The sequence below is a fragment of the Lissotriton helveticus genome, chromosome 6, assembly GCF_964261635.1.
Source record: "Lissotriton helveticus chromosome 6, aLisHel1.1, whole genome shotgun sequence".
NCBI lineage: Eukaryota > Metazoa > Chordata > Amphibia > Caudata > Salamandridae > Lissotriton > Lissotriton helveticus.
In genome coordinates, this window is record NC_136067.1 from 1003337211 (window position 1) to 1003354056 (window position 16846).

Here is a 16846-nt window from a genome sequence, read left to right on the forward strand (position 1 = left end):
GCTTCCGAGGACCGGTTTCTGGCATTCGAGCCGTCTTCAGCCTGGCTTGCTTGAATCCAGTGGCAAAGTGAGCAAGGGACTCACGTCTGAGCATACCCTGCCACACTTATGGCGGCCAAAGCGGTACAAAAGGGGGTGGTGATGGACGGAGCATCTGAACCAATCAAACACTCACACCCAGTCAAAAGATCTGGGTTTGATCCATCACCGTTCTTTAGCCCACTCTGCCACCCCAGTTCAGACATGGCTATGTGCAAATCAGTCTGACCCTGTGCCTCATGGGAACAGTCCAGCCCGAACTGCAAAGCCATGCCTTCCCTGGACTGGAAACAAGCTTCCGAGGACCGTTTTCTGGCATTCCAGCCATCTTCAGCCCGGCTTGATTGAATCCAGTGGCAAAGTGAGCAAGGGACTCACGTCTGAGCATACCCTGCCACACTTACGGTGGCCAAAGCGGTACAAAAGGGGGTGGTGATGGACGGAGCATCTGAACCAATCAAACACTCACACCCAGTCAAAAGATCTGGGTTTGATCCATCACCGTTCTTTAGTCCAATCTGCCACCCCAGTTCAGACATGGCTATATGCAAATCAGTCTGAGCCTGTGCCTCATGGGAACAGTCCAGCCCGAACTGCCAAGCCATGCCTTCCCTGGACCGGAAACCAGCTTCCGAGGACCGGTTTCTGGCATTCCAGCCGTCTTCAGCCCGGCTTGCTTGATTACAGTGGCAAAGTGAGCAAGGGACTCACGTCTGAGCATACCCTGCCACACTTATGGCGGCCAAAGCGATACAAAACGGGGTGGTGATGGACGGAGCATCTGAACCAATCAAACACTCACACCCAGTCAAAAGATCTGGGCTTGATCCATCACCGTTCTTTAGCCCACTCTGCCACCCCAGTTCAGACATGGCTATATGCAAATCAGTCTGACCCTGTGCCTCATGGGAACAGTCCAGCCCGAACTGCCAAGCCATGCCTTCCCTGGACCGGAAACAAGCTTCCGAGGACTGGTTTCTGGCATTCCAGCCGTCTTCAGCCCGGCTTGCTTGAATCCAGTGGCAAAGTGAGCAAGGGACTCACGTCTGAGCATACCCTGCCACACTTATGGCGGCCAAAAAGGTACAAAAGGGGGTGGTGATGGACGGAGCATCTGAACCGATCAAACATTCACACCCAGTCAAAATATCTGGGTTTGATCCATCACCGTTCTTTGGCCCACTCTGCCACCCTAGTTCAGACATGGCTATATGCAAATCAGTCTGACCCTGTGCCTCATGGCAACAGTCCAGCCCGAACTGCCAAGCCATGCCTTCCCTGGACCGGAAACAAGCTTCCGAGGACCGGTTTCTAACATTCCAGCCGTCTTCAGCCCGGCTTGCTTGAATCCAGTGGCAAAGTGAGCAAGGGACTCACGTCTGAGCATACCCTGCCACACTTATGGCGGCCAAAGCGGTACAAAAGGGGTGGTGATGGACGGAGCATCTGAACCAATCAAACACTCACACCCAGTCAAAAGACCTGGGTTTGATCCATCACCTTTCTTTAGCCCACTCTGCCACCCCAGTTCAGACATGGCTATATGCAAATCAGTCTGACCCTGTGCCTCATGGGAACAGTCCAGCCCGAACTGCCAAGCCATGCCTTCCCTGGACCGGAAACAAGCTTCCGAGGATCGGTTTCTGGCATTCATGCCGTCTTCAGCCCGGCTTGCTTGAATCCAGTGGCAAAGTGAGCAAGGGACTCACGTCTGAGCATACCCTGCCACACTTATGGCGGCCAAAGCGGTACAAAAGGGGGTGGTGATGGACGGAGCATCTGAACCAATCAAACACTCACACCCAGTCAAAAGATCTGGGTTCGATCCATCACCGTTCTTTAGTCCAATCTGCCACCCCAGTTCAGACATGGCTATATGCAAATCAGTCTGACTCTGTGCCTTTTGGGAACAGTCTAGCCCGAACTGCCAAGCCATGCCTTCCCTGGACCGGAAACAAGCTTCCGAGGACCGGTTTCTGGCATTCCAGCCGTCTTCATCCCGGCTTGCTTGAATCCAGTGGCAAAGTGAGCAAGGGACTCACGTCTGAGCATACCCTGCCACACTTATGGCAGCCAAAAAGGTACAATAGGGGGTGGTGATGGACGGAGCATCTGAACCAATCAAACACTCACACCCAGTCAAAAAATCTGGGTTTGATCCATCACCGTTCTTTAGCCCACTCTGCCACCCCAGTTCAGACATGGCTATATGCAAATCAGTCTGACCCTGTGCCTCATGGGAACAGTCCAGCCCGAACTGCCAGGCCATGCCTTCGCTGGACCGGAAACAAGCTTCCGAGGACCGTTTCTGGCATTCCAGCCGTCTTCAGCCCGGCTTGATTGAATCCAGTGGCAAAGTGAGCAAGGGACTCATGTCTGAGCATACCCTGCCTCACTTATGGCGGCCAAAGTGGTACAAAAGCGGGTAGTGATGGACGGAGCATCTGAACCAATCAAACACTCACACCCAGTCAAAAGATCTGGGTTTGATCCATCACCGTTCTTTAGCCCACTCTGCCACCCCAGTTCAGACATGGCTATGTGCAAATCAGTCTGACCCTGTGCCTCATGGGAACAGTCCAGCCCGAACTGCAAAGCCATGCCTTCCCTGGACCGGAAACAAGCTTCCGAGGACCGTTTTCTTGCATACCAGCCGTCTTCAGCCCGGCTTGCTTGAATCCAGTGGCAAATTGAGCAAGGGACTCACGTCTGAGCATACCCTGCCACACTTATGGCGGCCAAAGCGGTACAAAAGGGGATGTGATGGATGGAGCATCTGAACCAATCAAACACTCACACCCAGTCAAAAGATCTGGGTTTGATCCATCACCGTTCTTTAGCCCACTCTGCCACCCCAGTTCAGACATGACTATATGCAAATCAGTCTGACCCTGTGCCTCATGGGAACAGTCCAGCCCAAACTGCCAAGCCTTGCCTTCCCTGGACTGGAAACAAGCTTCCGAGGACCGGTTTCTGGCATTCCAGCCGTCTTCAGCCCGGCTTGATTGAATCCAGTGGCAAAGTGAGCAAGGGACTCACGTCTGAGCATACCCTGCCACACTTATGGTGGCCAAAGCGGTACAAAAGGGGGTGGTGATGGACGGAGCATCTGAACCAATCAAACACTCACACCCAGTCAAAAGATCTGGGTTTGATCCATCACCGTTCTTTAGCCCAATCTGCCACCCCAGTTCAGACATGGCTATATGCAAATCAGTCTGACTCTGTGCCTTTTGGGAACAGTCTAGCCCGAACTGCCAAGCCATGCCTTCCCTGGACCGGACACAAGCTTCCGAGGACTGGTTGCTGGCATTCGAGCCGTCTTCAGCCCGGCTTGCTTGAATCCAGTGGCAAAGTGAACAAGGGACTCACGTCTGAGCATACCCTGCCACACTTATGGCGGCCAAAGCGGTACAAAAGGGGGTGGTGATGGACGGAGCATCTGAACCAATCAAACACTCACACCCAGTCAAAAGATCTGGGTTTGATTCATCACCGTTCTTTAGCCCACTCTGCCACCCCAGTTCAGACATGGCTATATGCAAATCAGCCTGAGCCTGTGCCTCATGGGAACAGTCCAGCCCGAACTGCCAAGCCATGCCTTCCCTGGACCGGAAACAAGCTTCCGAGGACCGGTTTCTGGCATTCCAGCCGTCTTCAGCCCGGCTTGCTTGATTACAGTGGCAAAGTGAGCAAGGGACTCACGTCTGAGCATACCCTGCCACACTTATGGCGGCCAAAGCGATACAAAACGGGGTGGTGATGGACGGAGCATCTGAACCAATCAAACACTCACACCCAGTCAAAAGATCTGGGCTTGATCCATCACCGTTCTTTAGCCCACTCTGGCACCCCAGTTCAGACATGGCTATATGCAAATCAGTCTGACCCTGTGCCTCATGGGAACAGTCCAGCCCGAACTGCCAAGCCATGCCTTCCCTGGACCGGAAAGAAGCTTCCGAGGACTGGTTTCTGGCATTCCAGCCGTCTTCAGCCCGGCTTGCTTGAATCCAGTGGCAAAGTGAGCAAGGGACTCACGTCTGAGCATACCCTGCCACACTTATGGCGGCCAAAGCGGTACAAAAGGGGGTGGTGATGGACGGAGCATCTGAACCGATCAAACATTCACACCCAGTCAAAATATCTGGGTTTGATCCATCACCGTTCTTTGGCCCACTCTGCCACCCTAGTTCAGACATGGCTATATGCAAATCAGTCTGACCCTGTGCCTCATGGCAACAGTCCAGCCCGAACTGCCAAGCCATGCCTTCCCTGGACCGGAAACAAGCTTCAGAGGACCAGTTTCTAACATTCCAGCCGTCTTCAGCCCGGCTTGCTTGAATCCAGTGGCAAAGTGAGCAAGGGACTCACGTCTGAGCATACCCTGCCACACTTATGGCGGCCAAAGCGGTACAAAAGGGGTGGTGATGGACGGAGCATCTGAACCAATCAAACACTCACACCCAGTCAAAAGACCTGGGTTTGATCCATCACCTTTCTTTAGCCCACTCTGCCACCCCAGTTCAGACATGGCTATATGCAAATCAGTCTGACCCTGTGCCTCATGGGAACAGTCCAGCCCGAACTGCCAAGCCATGCCTTCCCTGGACCGGAAACAAGCTTCCGAGGATCGGTTTCTGGCATTCGAGCCGTCTTCAGCCCGGCTTGCTTGAATACAGTGGCAAAGTGAGCAAGGGACTCACGTCTGAGCATACCCTGCCACACTTATGGCAGCCAAAGCGGTACAATAGGGGGTGGTGATGGACGGAGCATCTGAACCAATCAAACACTCACACCCAGTCAAAAAATCTGGGTTTGATCCATCACCGTTCTTTAGCCCACTCTGCCACCCCAGTTCAGACATGGCTATATGCAAATCAGTCTGACCCTGTGCCTCATGGGAACAGTCCAGCCCGAACTGCCAGGCCATGCCTTCGCTGGACCGGAAACAAGCTTCCGAGGACCGTTTCTGGCATTCCAGCCGTCTTCAGCCCGGCTTGATTGAATCCAGTGGCAAAGTGAGCAAGGGACTCATGTCTGAGCATACCCTGCCTCACTTATGGCGGCCAAAGTGGTACAAAAGCGGGTAGTGATGGACGGAGCATCTGAACCAATCAAACACTCACACCCAGTCAAAATATCTGGGTTTGATCCATCACCGTTCTTTAGCCCACTCTGCCACCCCAGTTCAAACATGGCTATATGCAAATCAGTCTGACCCTGTGCCTCATGGCAACAGTCCAGCCCGAACTGCCAAGCCATGCCTTCCCTGGACCGGAAACAAGCTTCCGAGGACCGGTTTCTGGCATTCCAGCCGTCTTCAGCCTGACTTGCTTGAATCCAGTGGCAAAGTGAGCAAGGGACCCACGTCTGAGCATACCCTGCCACACTTATGGCGGCCAAAGCGGTACAAAAGGGGGTGGTGATGGACGGAGCATCTGAACCAATCAAACACTCACACCCAGTCAAAAGATCTGGGTTTGATCCATCACCGTTCTTTAGCCCACTCTGCCACCCCAGTTCAGACATGGCTATGTGCAAATCAGTCTGACCCTGTGCCTCATGGGAACAGTCCAGCCCGAACTGCAAAGCCATGCCTTCCCTGGACCGGAAACAAGCTTCCGAGGACCGTTTTCTTGCATACCAGCCGTCTTCAGCCCGGCTTGCTTGAATCCAGTGGCAAATTGAGCAAGGGACTCACGTCTGAGCATACCCTGCCACACTTATGGCGGCCAAAGCGGTACAAAAGGGGATGTGATGGATGGAGCATCTGAACCAATCAAACACTCACACCCAGTCAAAAGATCTGGGTTTGATCCATCACCGTTCTTTAGCCCACTCTGGCACCCCAGTTCAGACATGGCTATATGCAAATCAGTCTGACCCTGTGCCTCATGGGAACAGTCCAGCCCGAACTGCCAAGCCATGCCTTCCCTGGACCGGAAAGAAGCTTCCGAGGACTGGTTTCTGGCATTCCAGCCGTCTTCAGCCCGGCTTGCTTGAATCCAGTGGCAAAGTGAGCAAGGGACTCACGTCTGAGCATACCCTGCCACACTTATGGCGGCCAAAGCGGTACAAAAGGGGGTGGTGATGGACGGAGCATCTGAACCGATCAAACATTCACACCCAGTCAAAATATCTGGGTTTGATCCATCACCGTTCTTTGGCCCACTCTGCCACCCTAGTTCAGACATGGCTATATGCAAATCAGTCTGACCCTGTGCCTCATGGCAACAGTCCAGCCCGAACTGCCAAGCCATGCCTTCCCTGGACCGGAAACAAGCTTCAGAGGACCAGTTTCTAACATTCCAGCCGTCTTCAGCCCGGCTTGCTTGAATCCAGTGGCAAAGTGAGCAAGGGACTCACGTCTGAGCATACCCTGCCACACTTATGGCGGCCAAAGCGGTACAAAAGGGGTGGTGATGGACGGAGCATCTGAACCAATCAAACACTCACACCCAGTCAAAAGACCTGGGTTTGATCCATCACCTTTCTTTAGCCCACTCTGCCACCCCAGTTCAGACATGGCTATATGCAAATCAGTCTGACCCTGTGCCTCATGGGAACAGTCCAGCCCGAACTGCCAAGCCATGCCTTCCCTGGACCGGAAACAAGCTTCCGAGGATCGGTTTCTGGCATTCGAGCCGTTTTCAGCCCGGCTTGCTTGAATACAGTGGCAAAGTGAGCAAGGGACTCACGTCTGAGCATACCCTGCCACACTTATGGCGGCCAAAGCGGTACAAAAGGGGGTGGTGATGGACGGAGCATCTGAACCAATCAAACACTCACACCCAGTCAAAAGATCTGGGTTCGATCCATTACCATTCTTTAGCCCACTCTGCCACCCCAGTTCAGACATGGCTATATGCAAATCAGTCCGACCCTGTGCCTCATGGGAACAGTCCAGCCCGAACTGCCAAGCCATGCCTTCCCTGGACAGGAAACAAGCTTTAGAGGACCGGTTTCTGGCATTCCAGCCGTCTTCAGCCCGGCTTGCTTGAATCCAGTGGCAAAGTGAGCAAGGGACTCACGTCTGAGCAAACCCTGCCACACTTATGGCGGCCAAAGTGGTACAAAAGGGGGTGGTGATGGACGGAGCATCTGAACCAATCAAACACTCACACCCAGTCAAAAGATCTGGGTTTGATCCATCACCGTTCTTTAGCCCACTCTGCCACCCCAGTTCAGACATGGCTATATGCAAATCAGTCTGACCCTGTGCCTCATGGGAACAGTCCAGCCCGAACTGCCAAGCCATGCCTTCCCTGGACCGGAAACAATTTTCAGAGGAACGGTTTCTGGCATTCCAGCCGTCTTCAGCCCAGCTTGCTTGAATCCAGTGGCAAAGTGAGCAAGGGACTCACGTCTGAGCATACCCTGCCTCACTTATGGCGGCCAAAGTGGTACAAAAGCGGGTAGTGATGGACGGAGCATCTGAACCAATCAAACACTCACACCCAGTCAAAAGATCTGGGTTTGATCCATCACCGTTCTTTAGCCCACTCTGCCACCCCAGTTCAGACATGGCTATATGCAAATCAGTCTGACCCTGTGCCTCATGGGGACAGTCCAGCCCGAACTACCAAGCCATGCCTTCCCTGGACAGGAAACAAGCTTCAGAGGACCGGTTTCTGGCATTCCAGCCGTCTTCAGCCTGGCTTGCTTGAATCCAGTGGCAAAGTGAGCAAGGGACTCACGTCTGAGCAAACCCTGCCACACTTATGGCGGCCAAAGTGGTACAAAAGGGGGTGGTGATGGACGGAGCATCTGAACCAATCAAACACTCACACCCAGTCAAAAGATCTGGGTTTGATCCATCACCGTTCTTTAACCCACTCTGCCACCCCAGTTCAGACATGGCTATATGCAAATCAGTCTGACCCTGTGCCACATGGGAATAGTCCAGCCCGAACTGCCAAGCCATGCCTTCCCTGGACCGGAAACAAGCTTCCGAGGACGGGTTTCTGTCATTCCAGCCGTCTTCAGCCCGGCTGCTTGCTTGAATCCAGTGGCAAAGTAAGCAAGGGACTCACGTCTGAGCATACCCTGCCACACTTATGGCGGCCAAAGTGGTAAAAAAGGGGGTGGTGATGGACGGAGCATGTGAACCAATCAAACACTCACACCCAGTCAAAAGATCTGGGTTTGATCCATCACCGTTCTTTAGCCCACTCTGCCACCCCAGTTCAGACATGGCCATATGCAAATCAGTCTGACCCTGTGTCTCATGGGAACAGTCAAGCCCGAACTGCCAAGCCATGCCTTCCCTGGACCGGAAACAAGCTTCCGAGGACCGTTTCTGGCATTCCAGCCGTCTTCAGCCCGGCTTGATTGAATCCAGTGGCAAAGTGAGCAAGGGACTCATGTCTGAGCATACCCTGCCACACTTATGGCGGACAAAGTGGTACAAAAGGGGCTGGTGATGGACGGAGCATTTGAACCAATCAAACACTCACACCCAGTCAAAAGATCTGGGTTTGATCCATCACCGTTCTTTAGCCCACTCTGCCACCCCAGTTCAGACATGGCTATATGCAAATCAGTCTGACCCTGTGCCTCATGGGAACAGTCCAGCCCGAACTGCCAAGCCATGCCTTCCCTGGACCGGAAACAATTTTCAGAGGAACGGTTTCTGGCATTCCAGCCGTCTTCAGCCCAGCTTGCTTGAATCCAGTGGCAAAGTGAGCAAGGGACTCACGTCTGAGCATACCCTGCCTCACTTATGGCGGCCAAAGTGGTACAAAAGCGGGTAGTGATGGACGGAGCATCTGAACCAATCAAACACTCACACCCAGTCAAAAGATCTGGGTTTGATCCATCACCGTTCTTTAGCCCACTCTGCCACCCTAGTTCAGACATGGCTATATGCAAATCAGTCTGACCCTGTGCCTCATGGGGACAGTCCAGCCCGAACTACCAAGCCATGCCTTCCCTGGACAGGAAACAAGCTTCAGAGGACCGGTTTCTGGCATTCCAGCCGTCTTCAGCCTGGCTTGCTTGAATCCAGTGGCAAAGTGAGCACGGGACTCATGTCTAAGCATACCCTGCCACACTTATGGCGGCCAAAGCGGTACAAAAGGGGGTGGTGATGGACGGAGCATCTGAACCAATCAAACACTCACACCCAGTCAAAAGATCTGGGTTTGATCCATCACCGTTCTTTAGCCCACTCTGCCACCCCAGTTCAGACATGGCTATATGCAAATCAGTCCGATGGAGAGATACACACTGACCAGTGTGACTTCATGCCCACCAGAGGCACCATGTTCTGTCTGAGACGGCTGCATGTTGCATTAGCCCACCAACAGAAATTGTCAACCCCACTAGCCCACTAGACTTACAATTAATCGATTTTGAAATAGAATTCAATACCGTAGACTGAACTTACTTGTTTAAATTCTTGGAGAGATTGGGATTAGTGCCCAGTTTGGTAGACTGGTGTGTATCCTCTACTTCAATTCAACAGCCTGAGTACAGATTAACGGGGTGATATCAGATGACTTTCTGATTGGTCGTGCTTTACCCAGACCATGTGCTGTTATATCTTTTAAATCCACTTGAGAGTGCCCCATCACAGTTGTTTCTGAATCCTACAACTGTTCCCAGAAGCATCTGGCTTGATAATTAAACCAGCTAAGTCAATTCTTGTCCCACTCATACACTGTAGGGACTGCATAGCCTGGTAGACAAAAATTCCTATATGTAGGCTAAGCTTCTGATACTTGGGTATTCATGTGCCGCAGGACCCAGCTCTGACTTGGTCCCTCAACATTACTCCCCTCACTTGTAAAATAACAAAAGACCTTAAGAAATGCCAAACCTTACCTCTGAATGTTATGGGATTAATAGCTCGTTATAAAATGATGACATTACCCAGATTGTTATATCTTCTTCAAAATATCCCCCACGTAATTTCTCGGCACTGGTTTTAGGAGAAGGATGCACAACAACCTTCTTCAATTGGCAGCGTTCTCAGCCCTGTCTTGCCCTATCAAAGTGTCAACGTGCTTCCTATAATAGAGAGCTACGTATATGTCTAACCTGTAATTATACTATCTGGCATCTCAACTCTTGATTGTTAATGAATTGCTTAGCAGGGGTGGTCAGATCTCAGATCTCAGATTCTCAGTAGAGAAGTGTGGCTCAATGGTTAGAGTGGCAGACCCTTATGCAGTAGTCTGGCTGGAACCAGGGTTCAATTCCCGCCTCGGCGGGTCTTGGGCTCAATTTCCTCGGACCGGATAATTCTCACCTCAGTGCCTATTCTAATCATGAGTCCCTCTCTGCACCTCTGGGCAATAGCTTGCTTAATCTCTATAACGGCCCCAACAACCGTGAGGATGCCTGACTTCACCTTGGAGGTGCCCAGGAGTGGGCTCCTCACAGGGAAAGCCCAGGAAGGGTTCATCGGCGGTATTCGTACAAGCGCCGAGATGCCTACGGTTAGTCGTGCGCTATACAAGTGAGTAATCATTTCATTTAATTTCACCTGCAGTTATGAGCTCGCAACTATGGCTTCCTCTGTATTTTAGATTGGCTTTATGGATGCACAGTTCCCCAAGCGCTTCCCGAAGTGACTCAGCAGGTCTTCAAGGGTTGGCGGGTAGCCCAGCCACATATGGGATGGTGGGAAATGATTACTCAACAGACCTCCCTGTGACATGGTAGGTGGCTAGGAGATGTGGAGATCCTCGAGGGGTTTGTGCATTGGGACTCCATTGGTAACACTCTATTGGGTGATGTCTAGTCAGTACCCCACATGGTCGCCTTTCAGGACTTACATCAGACATATAAGCTATCCAAAACCCAATTCTACACATTTTTACAGCTGCAACTTGCCCCACAGATTCATGTTCTTCAGGGCATGACTGTCCCTGAATTTAATCCCATTGCGGCCAAATTGATGATAGGAACCCTGGGGAAAAGTGGTGTCTCCTAGATATACTGCACTCTCATCACCAATGCTCCTGAGACACTTCAACATTTAAGAGTCCGATGGGAGACCTGCGTGGGGCCCCTGGATGACGAAGACTTGCGAGATGCCTTGATGGCCCCCAAAGTCCTCACGATCACCTTCAAACTTCGAGTGATACCAATAGATTCTTTACACTGTGCCTACCTCGCCCCTAAAAAGATTTCTGGAGCTTGGCTACTACCCAGTCCTAGAATGTAATCTTTGCCGAAATTCCCCTGTAGACTTCTGTCATATGGTATGGTACTGCCCGATTATAGAACGGTACTGGAAAAAAGTCATAGCTGAGATCTCAGAAGTTTTAGATCTGACAATAGAACTTGCTCCCTGTCTGGTGTTGCTGGGTGTGGATTATGGAGTAGGTTGAACTTGGGTGGGGAAAGCTTTCCTGGGCACTGGTTTGTTGGTAACTAAAATGGACATTACATCCCATTGGAAGGCAATTGTGGCACACAATTTGTCGAAATGGATAACTGGAGTGGACAGGTGCGCTCAAAAAGAGAAAGTGGTTCATGAGGCATGTGGGTGTCTGAACAAGTATATGAAAATCTGGGGCAAATGGCTGGTGGGATTGTGGGGGAGGGCGCTGATTTGTTGGTGTGATAGTCTGGAATGGGCATTCATTGATTTCTTATAATGTACGGACTTGCCTTATCCTAATGATCTGTGATGTAGTTGCTGTTATGTGCTGAATTCATTACGTGACCTACTTTCAGCAACAAAAATAATAAAAAATTGCTAATAAAAAAAGAAAGAAATGATTGTGCACATTTGCTGCGTGGAATTTTGCTGCAATGGCTATGTGTTCTGATGTTTATTGTGGCTCTATGTTTATTTGCTGCCCTATTGCAAGATTAATGTGTTGTGTTGTACTAAGGTTGGAGTGTCGTGTTCTCTAATTACCATGTTGTTGTAATATGTCATGTTATGTTTCAATGGCATTGTTACATTGGTTTATAGTATTAAGTTATGAGTAGCTGTTTATTTAGATATGTCGTCATATACAGCTGCATTTTCAGACAAAATGGTCACATGCTTTGAATGTTCCTCTGACAAGCAACCATTTACAACTGTCTCAGATGGTAAAGCAGTGCTACTCCACCCCTTCAACTACTTAACATTCAAATCATAACTATGTCAGAGACTGTATTTTAAATTAGCACTCCTAGGGCCTGATTACGATGGCGAACAGACTTCTGTCCATCCGCCATCATCCCGGGTATGGGGACCACCCGCCTATAAGGCTGCAGACCCACATATGGCAGTACAATGCGGCCGCCACCACGGCAGCTGCAAGTGCCATGTTTTCCATTGCAGCAGGTGCTGCTAGCTGCAGCACCCGCCGCAATGGAAAAAAAGCAGATTTCGCTTTTCCCTGCACTATGTGGCAGGCCCCCAAAGTCCATTCCCGCCAGCCGTTCCATGGCAGGTGAACTGCTATTGAAAGGCTGACGAGTATGGCCCATCATAATCCCTACGCCACCATTTCAAGGTTAGCAAGGCCCTCCTTCGCACCGGCGGGCTCAAGGAGCCCATCGGATGTGTGGCTGTTGAAGTTTCCAACCACCACGATACCACCCACCATAATATTATGGCGGGCAGATAACGGCCTCACGATGGCGGTGAACCCACCACCGACAGCTTGTGGGTGGCGGGTTCACCGCCATTGTCAGCCCCCTCGTTCTTACTTCATGTGATACATACTGCCCACATGTGGGTGGTGGGTTCACCGCCATTGTCAGCCCCCCAGTTCTTACTTTATGTGACACAATCAGCCCAGAGTCACTTCACCAGATTTGGGGTGACTCATGTCTTTAGTAGTTGCAGAACTGCAACAGTCATCTTTCACCACATTAAACAGTGGTAAATGGTGGTATGCCCTGGAACTGATAAAGAATGTGCTGCGTTTGTTTGGAAATGTGGTAGCATTGGTTGACATCTCTAATGTAATGTCGCAGCACAACAACATAGCAAAAATATAACAAGACACAGCACAGCAAAACAGTCAAAACAGAATTCATTATAACAACCACAAACAGCACAACAATAATATAAAGCAATAATGCAGCACAAAACAACAGCACAAAAACACGATATCACCAAAGCAACAAAATACAACACAGCATTTACAAGGCAGTGTTTTTTTTTAACTAAACTGGCATTATTGGTAGGGATAGTCCAAAACGTTTTTGAGTGTTCTGCCCTATTTTTCTCATAATAAATGTTAATTTGCGATTCTTAAAGTACAAAGTAGTGTCCTTAAAAACAGCAATTGTTAAAGGGATTGCATGTGATGTTAGCACATAAAATATTAACAGCGAGAGGGACAAGCTTGTCTGAGCACATTTGAAGCATGCACCTAGTGGATCATTGTGCATCTACTGGCTATTAGCACTATTCATAAGAGGTAGAGTTTACTACTTTTAAGAAACCAGCATATGTTGAAGCTCTTAGACTAAGGACCTGATTTAGATCTTGGCAGATCTGATCTCGCCGTCACTTTTTCATCACCTATCAGGCGGTCCGCCTGCTCCAGACTGGTGGGTCTGTGGATGATAGTCAATCCGAGTGCTGCCGCCTCCACCAGAATTTTCCTCCTGTTTTAATGGTGTCATAGGCAAAAGTGGCCATGAGCCAATATTTCCACTGGGCCAATCATAATGTGTGTCCTCGTTGATGTAACTGTGTGGGTAAACATCCATTCCTGAGTTGGCTGTTTCGAAGTGATGCACGGTAGAAACATACCCTTTTTTTTCCACTTCTGTTTCCATCATGAACCCAATTGTCCATGTCCATCCTTTGCTGCTGCTACTTGACCTAGAAGCAAATCAACTCTGTTGTAGCTAGAATTTAAGTTAAGCTTCTTCTTTTGAATTGTTTGTTTATGTTTGGTCTGGATTTGTGCATGTTTAAATTTCTCTTAGAAGCAATTTTATTCTAATGTGTAATGCATATGTCTGTAAAGTTGTCAATTAAGAAAATGTAAGACTCACACCTCGATTACCTTCTTTATTTCTTTTTTTCAAATTTGGTGCCAGCGTCCATCATGATAATGGACACAATTACACAAAATTGGACATAAATCAAAATACTTAGGGGCTTATTTACAAGTCCCTTGAGCCACTTTTGCGTCATTTTTAACATGGGAAAAGTGACAAAGGGGTGGTGCAAGGGGCTTGTAAATAAGCTCCGTAGGGACCTATTTGTGAGAGGCTTGCGCCGCCGGAGCTTCGCTTTTTTTGATGCTCCGGCAGGGCAAGCATCTTTATCATTTTTATGAGACAATGTAACGCCACTCTGCGTGGCTTTGCATGGCTTCATGGATATGGAGTAAAATAAAGCAGCGCAATTCACTGTTTTGACTTACTCTGTGCCAAGGAGGCGTACCCTATGCGCTGTGGTGTGTTTTCCCATGCAACACCTATGGATTTTGATGCTGCCTCAGATTTACTTATCACGTAAACCTGGGGCAGTGCCAAAACCTTACACCTCCCAGAACAGGCATAACAAGGAGAAATGTTTCTGCAGCACACACAGAAAGAGGAAAACGCCTCTATGAATTGTTTTTGTGCAGGAAGGTGCCCCTTCCTGCACAAAAACAATCCTGCCTGCAATGGAGGCACCCTTGTACCATGGAGCAAGGGTAGGCTATATTGGCACTAGACTACAAATTGTTCGCTAGCACAGGTGGAAAGGACAGGAATGCACTATATTTCATAAACACGGTGCATTCCTGCCCTTTCACATTGGCATAGGTCAGTGGAGGAAGAAGACTTGCGTAGCTGACCTCGCCCAATTATTCATAAATTAAACCCATGATGTATTCAGGTATGTTTAATTATTTTTCATACCCTATCAAATTATAAACATATGCATTGCACATATTTTTTAGAATTAAATTTAATATAAATGAGGAACTGCACTAGACAACTAAAACATTTGTTTAGTAAATTGGAAATCAATGTTAGTTCTAAACTTAAATCATATTTTTATTTATTTATGTAACATTTCTGCTTGTCTAGTTCATTAGCTGTATTTTATTAAATTTCATTTCATTTTTTTATTAAGTTGTGGTGCATTTGTGTTTAATTTTTCAATGATTAAGTTAAAATAAACACACCTGTATTAACACTTAAAAACACAATTTTTTTTTTTTTGTTGGGTCCATTATCATGAGGAATGCTTGCACCAACATTTTTACGTTTATTTTTTTCTAATGTTTGGATTTTACAAAAATGTCATTAAAAAATCTTTTGGGGCATGGCCAAGATGGCGAAGAGTTAAGAGGTGCTGTGCCTTCTCTCCTCCACCCGCCAACATATTGCACCGGCCTTTGGCCCTGTATCGCACGGGAGACAGCTGAATTGTTTCCTACAGCACCCAGGCACAGTGTACAACTCACCAGGAGCAGCCCCCCGGGTCTCTGTGACCGCGTTTGAGGCTTCCGGTCTAAATCAGTAGTAGTGTAAGGCGACGGATGGCGCGGTTGCGCCGGGGAAGCTGGGGCCCTAAGTTCCCGGAAGTGGAGGGCATAGCCTTGCCTGAGACACCAGGCATTGAGATGGGGGCATTTCCCACTACATCAGATGGCTGCGGCGGCCGGCGGTGGAGCTCTGAGCGCCAGTTTGAGACGTGCAGCGGCCTCTTCTGTGATATCTGGGGCGCATAACAACCCTACACAGGTGCCCCGGGGCCGGCGGAGAGTGGAGCAGACCGTCAGGAGGCGCTTCGGTCTTCTGCCCCGCTGAACATTCTGTGGAGTTGATGCGGTGAGTCACTCTACCCGCCCCGTACCCTGCTGCGGCCCTGCCTCCCAAGGGCCTGTTAGACACACTCTGTACCCCATTGGGTCACGATGGATGTGCATACCTTGACCTTGGGCCCATGGCCATAACTTTCGCTCTGCTCCCACAACAGGGATTTCCTCCTGAAACACCAGCTGGTCCCGGAGACATCACCCCTCCACAGCCGCTCTACGAGTAGTGACGGGGGCAGCTGGTGACTGCATACTGGGTGCCATCTTGGGAGGAACTGCGGCCTTCCCTGCAAGCACCGGTGCGCACGGTGATCCCACACAAGTGCGCCGAGGCCAGCGCGGTGTAGAGTGGGCCGTCGGGAGGAGCTTCAAGCCTTCAGCCCCGTGGAGTGCATTGGAGAGCTGCTGTGGTGGGCCGTACTGCCGCCCTTGCCCCCTGTTGCGATTGTGACTGCCAGAAGCCTCCAGGAAGCATTCAGGCCGCACTAAGCCAAGCGGTGACCACACTTATTCACTGGGTCTGTGGTTACACACTCAGCCCGGTGCCCACGAAGAGAGATCTTGTTTGAGATTGCTGCGAGGAGCATTGGTGGCCAGGTGCCCCTGCTATTGGACCCTGGGATGTGGCACAGACAGCGCCGCTTTGCGGCTCCCCGGTTCTGGGCCTGTGGAGACGGAACTTGTCTTACAGAGGGAGTTCTGAACCCGGTGGTGGGTGTGGTGCCCTGTGTTGGCCTAGCCTGGACTTCCCCCTCACACTACTCTGCCATGTCCCCAGGGGTGGCAGTGCACAAATGACAGACTACCGATCTTGCCTCCCTGCGTTCTTCTGGCTCCCATCGCAGTGTGCCACGAACTTCCCTGAGCCCCAACAGCAAAGATGCCCAAATACCCTGTAGGGGGCCCTGCCGATTGTTGGTGGGCATATTCTCCCACACTGAGCGTGGATTCCTGTTGGTGCTCAAAGATTACCCTTGGGAGAAAGTGTGGGACCTTTGAACTGACTGAGGTTGTGCTACAGTGACTTTCGCCCTCGCCCTATACTTGGCCGCTGGTGCCAGTGGCACGAGGTACCCTGA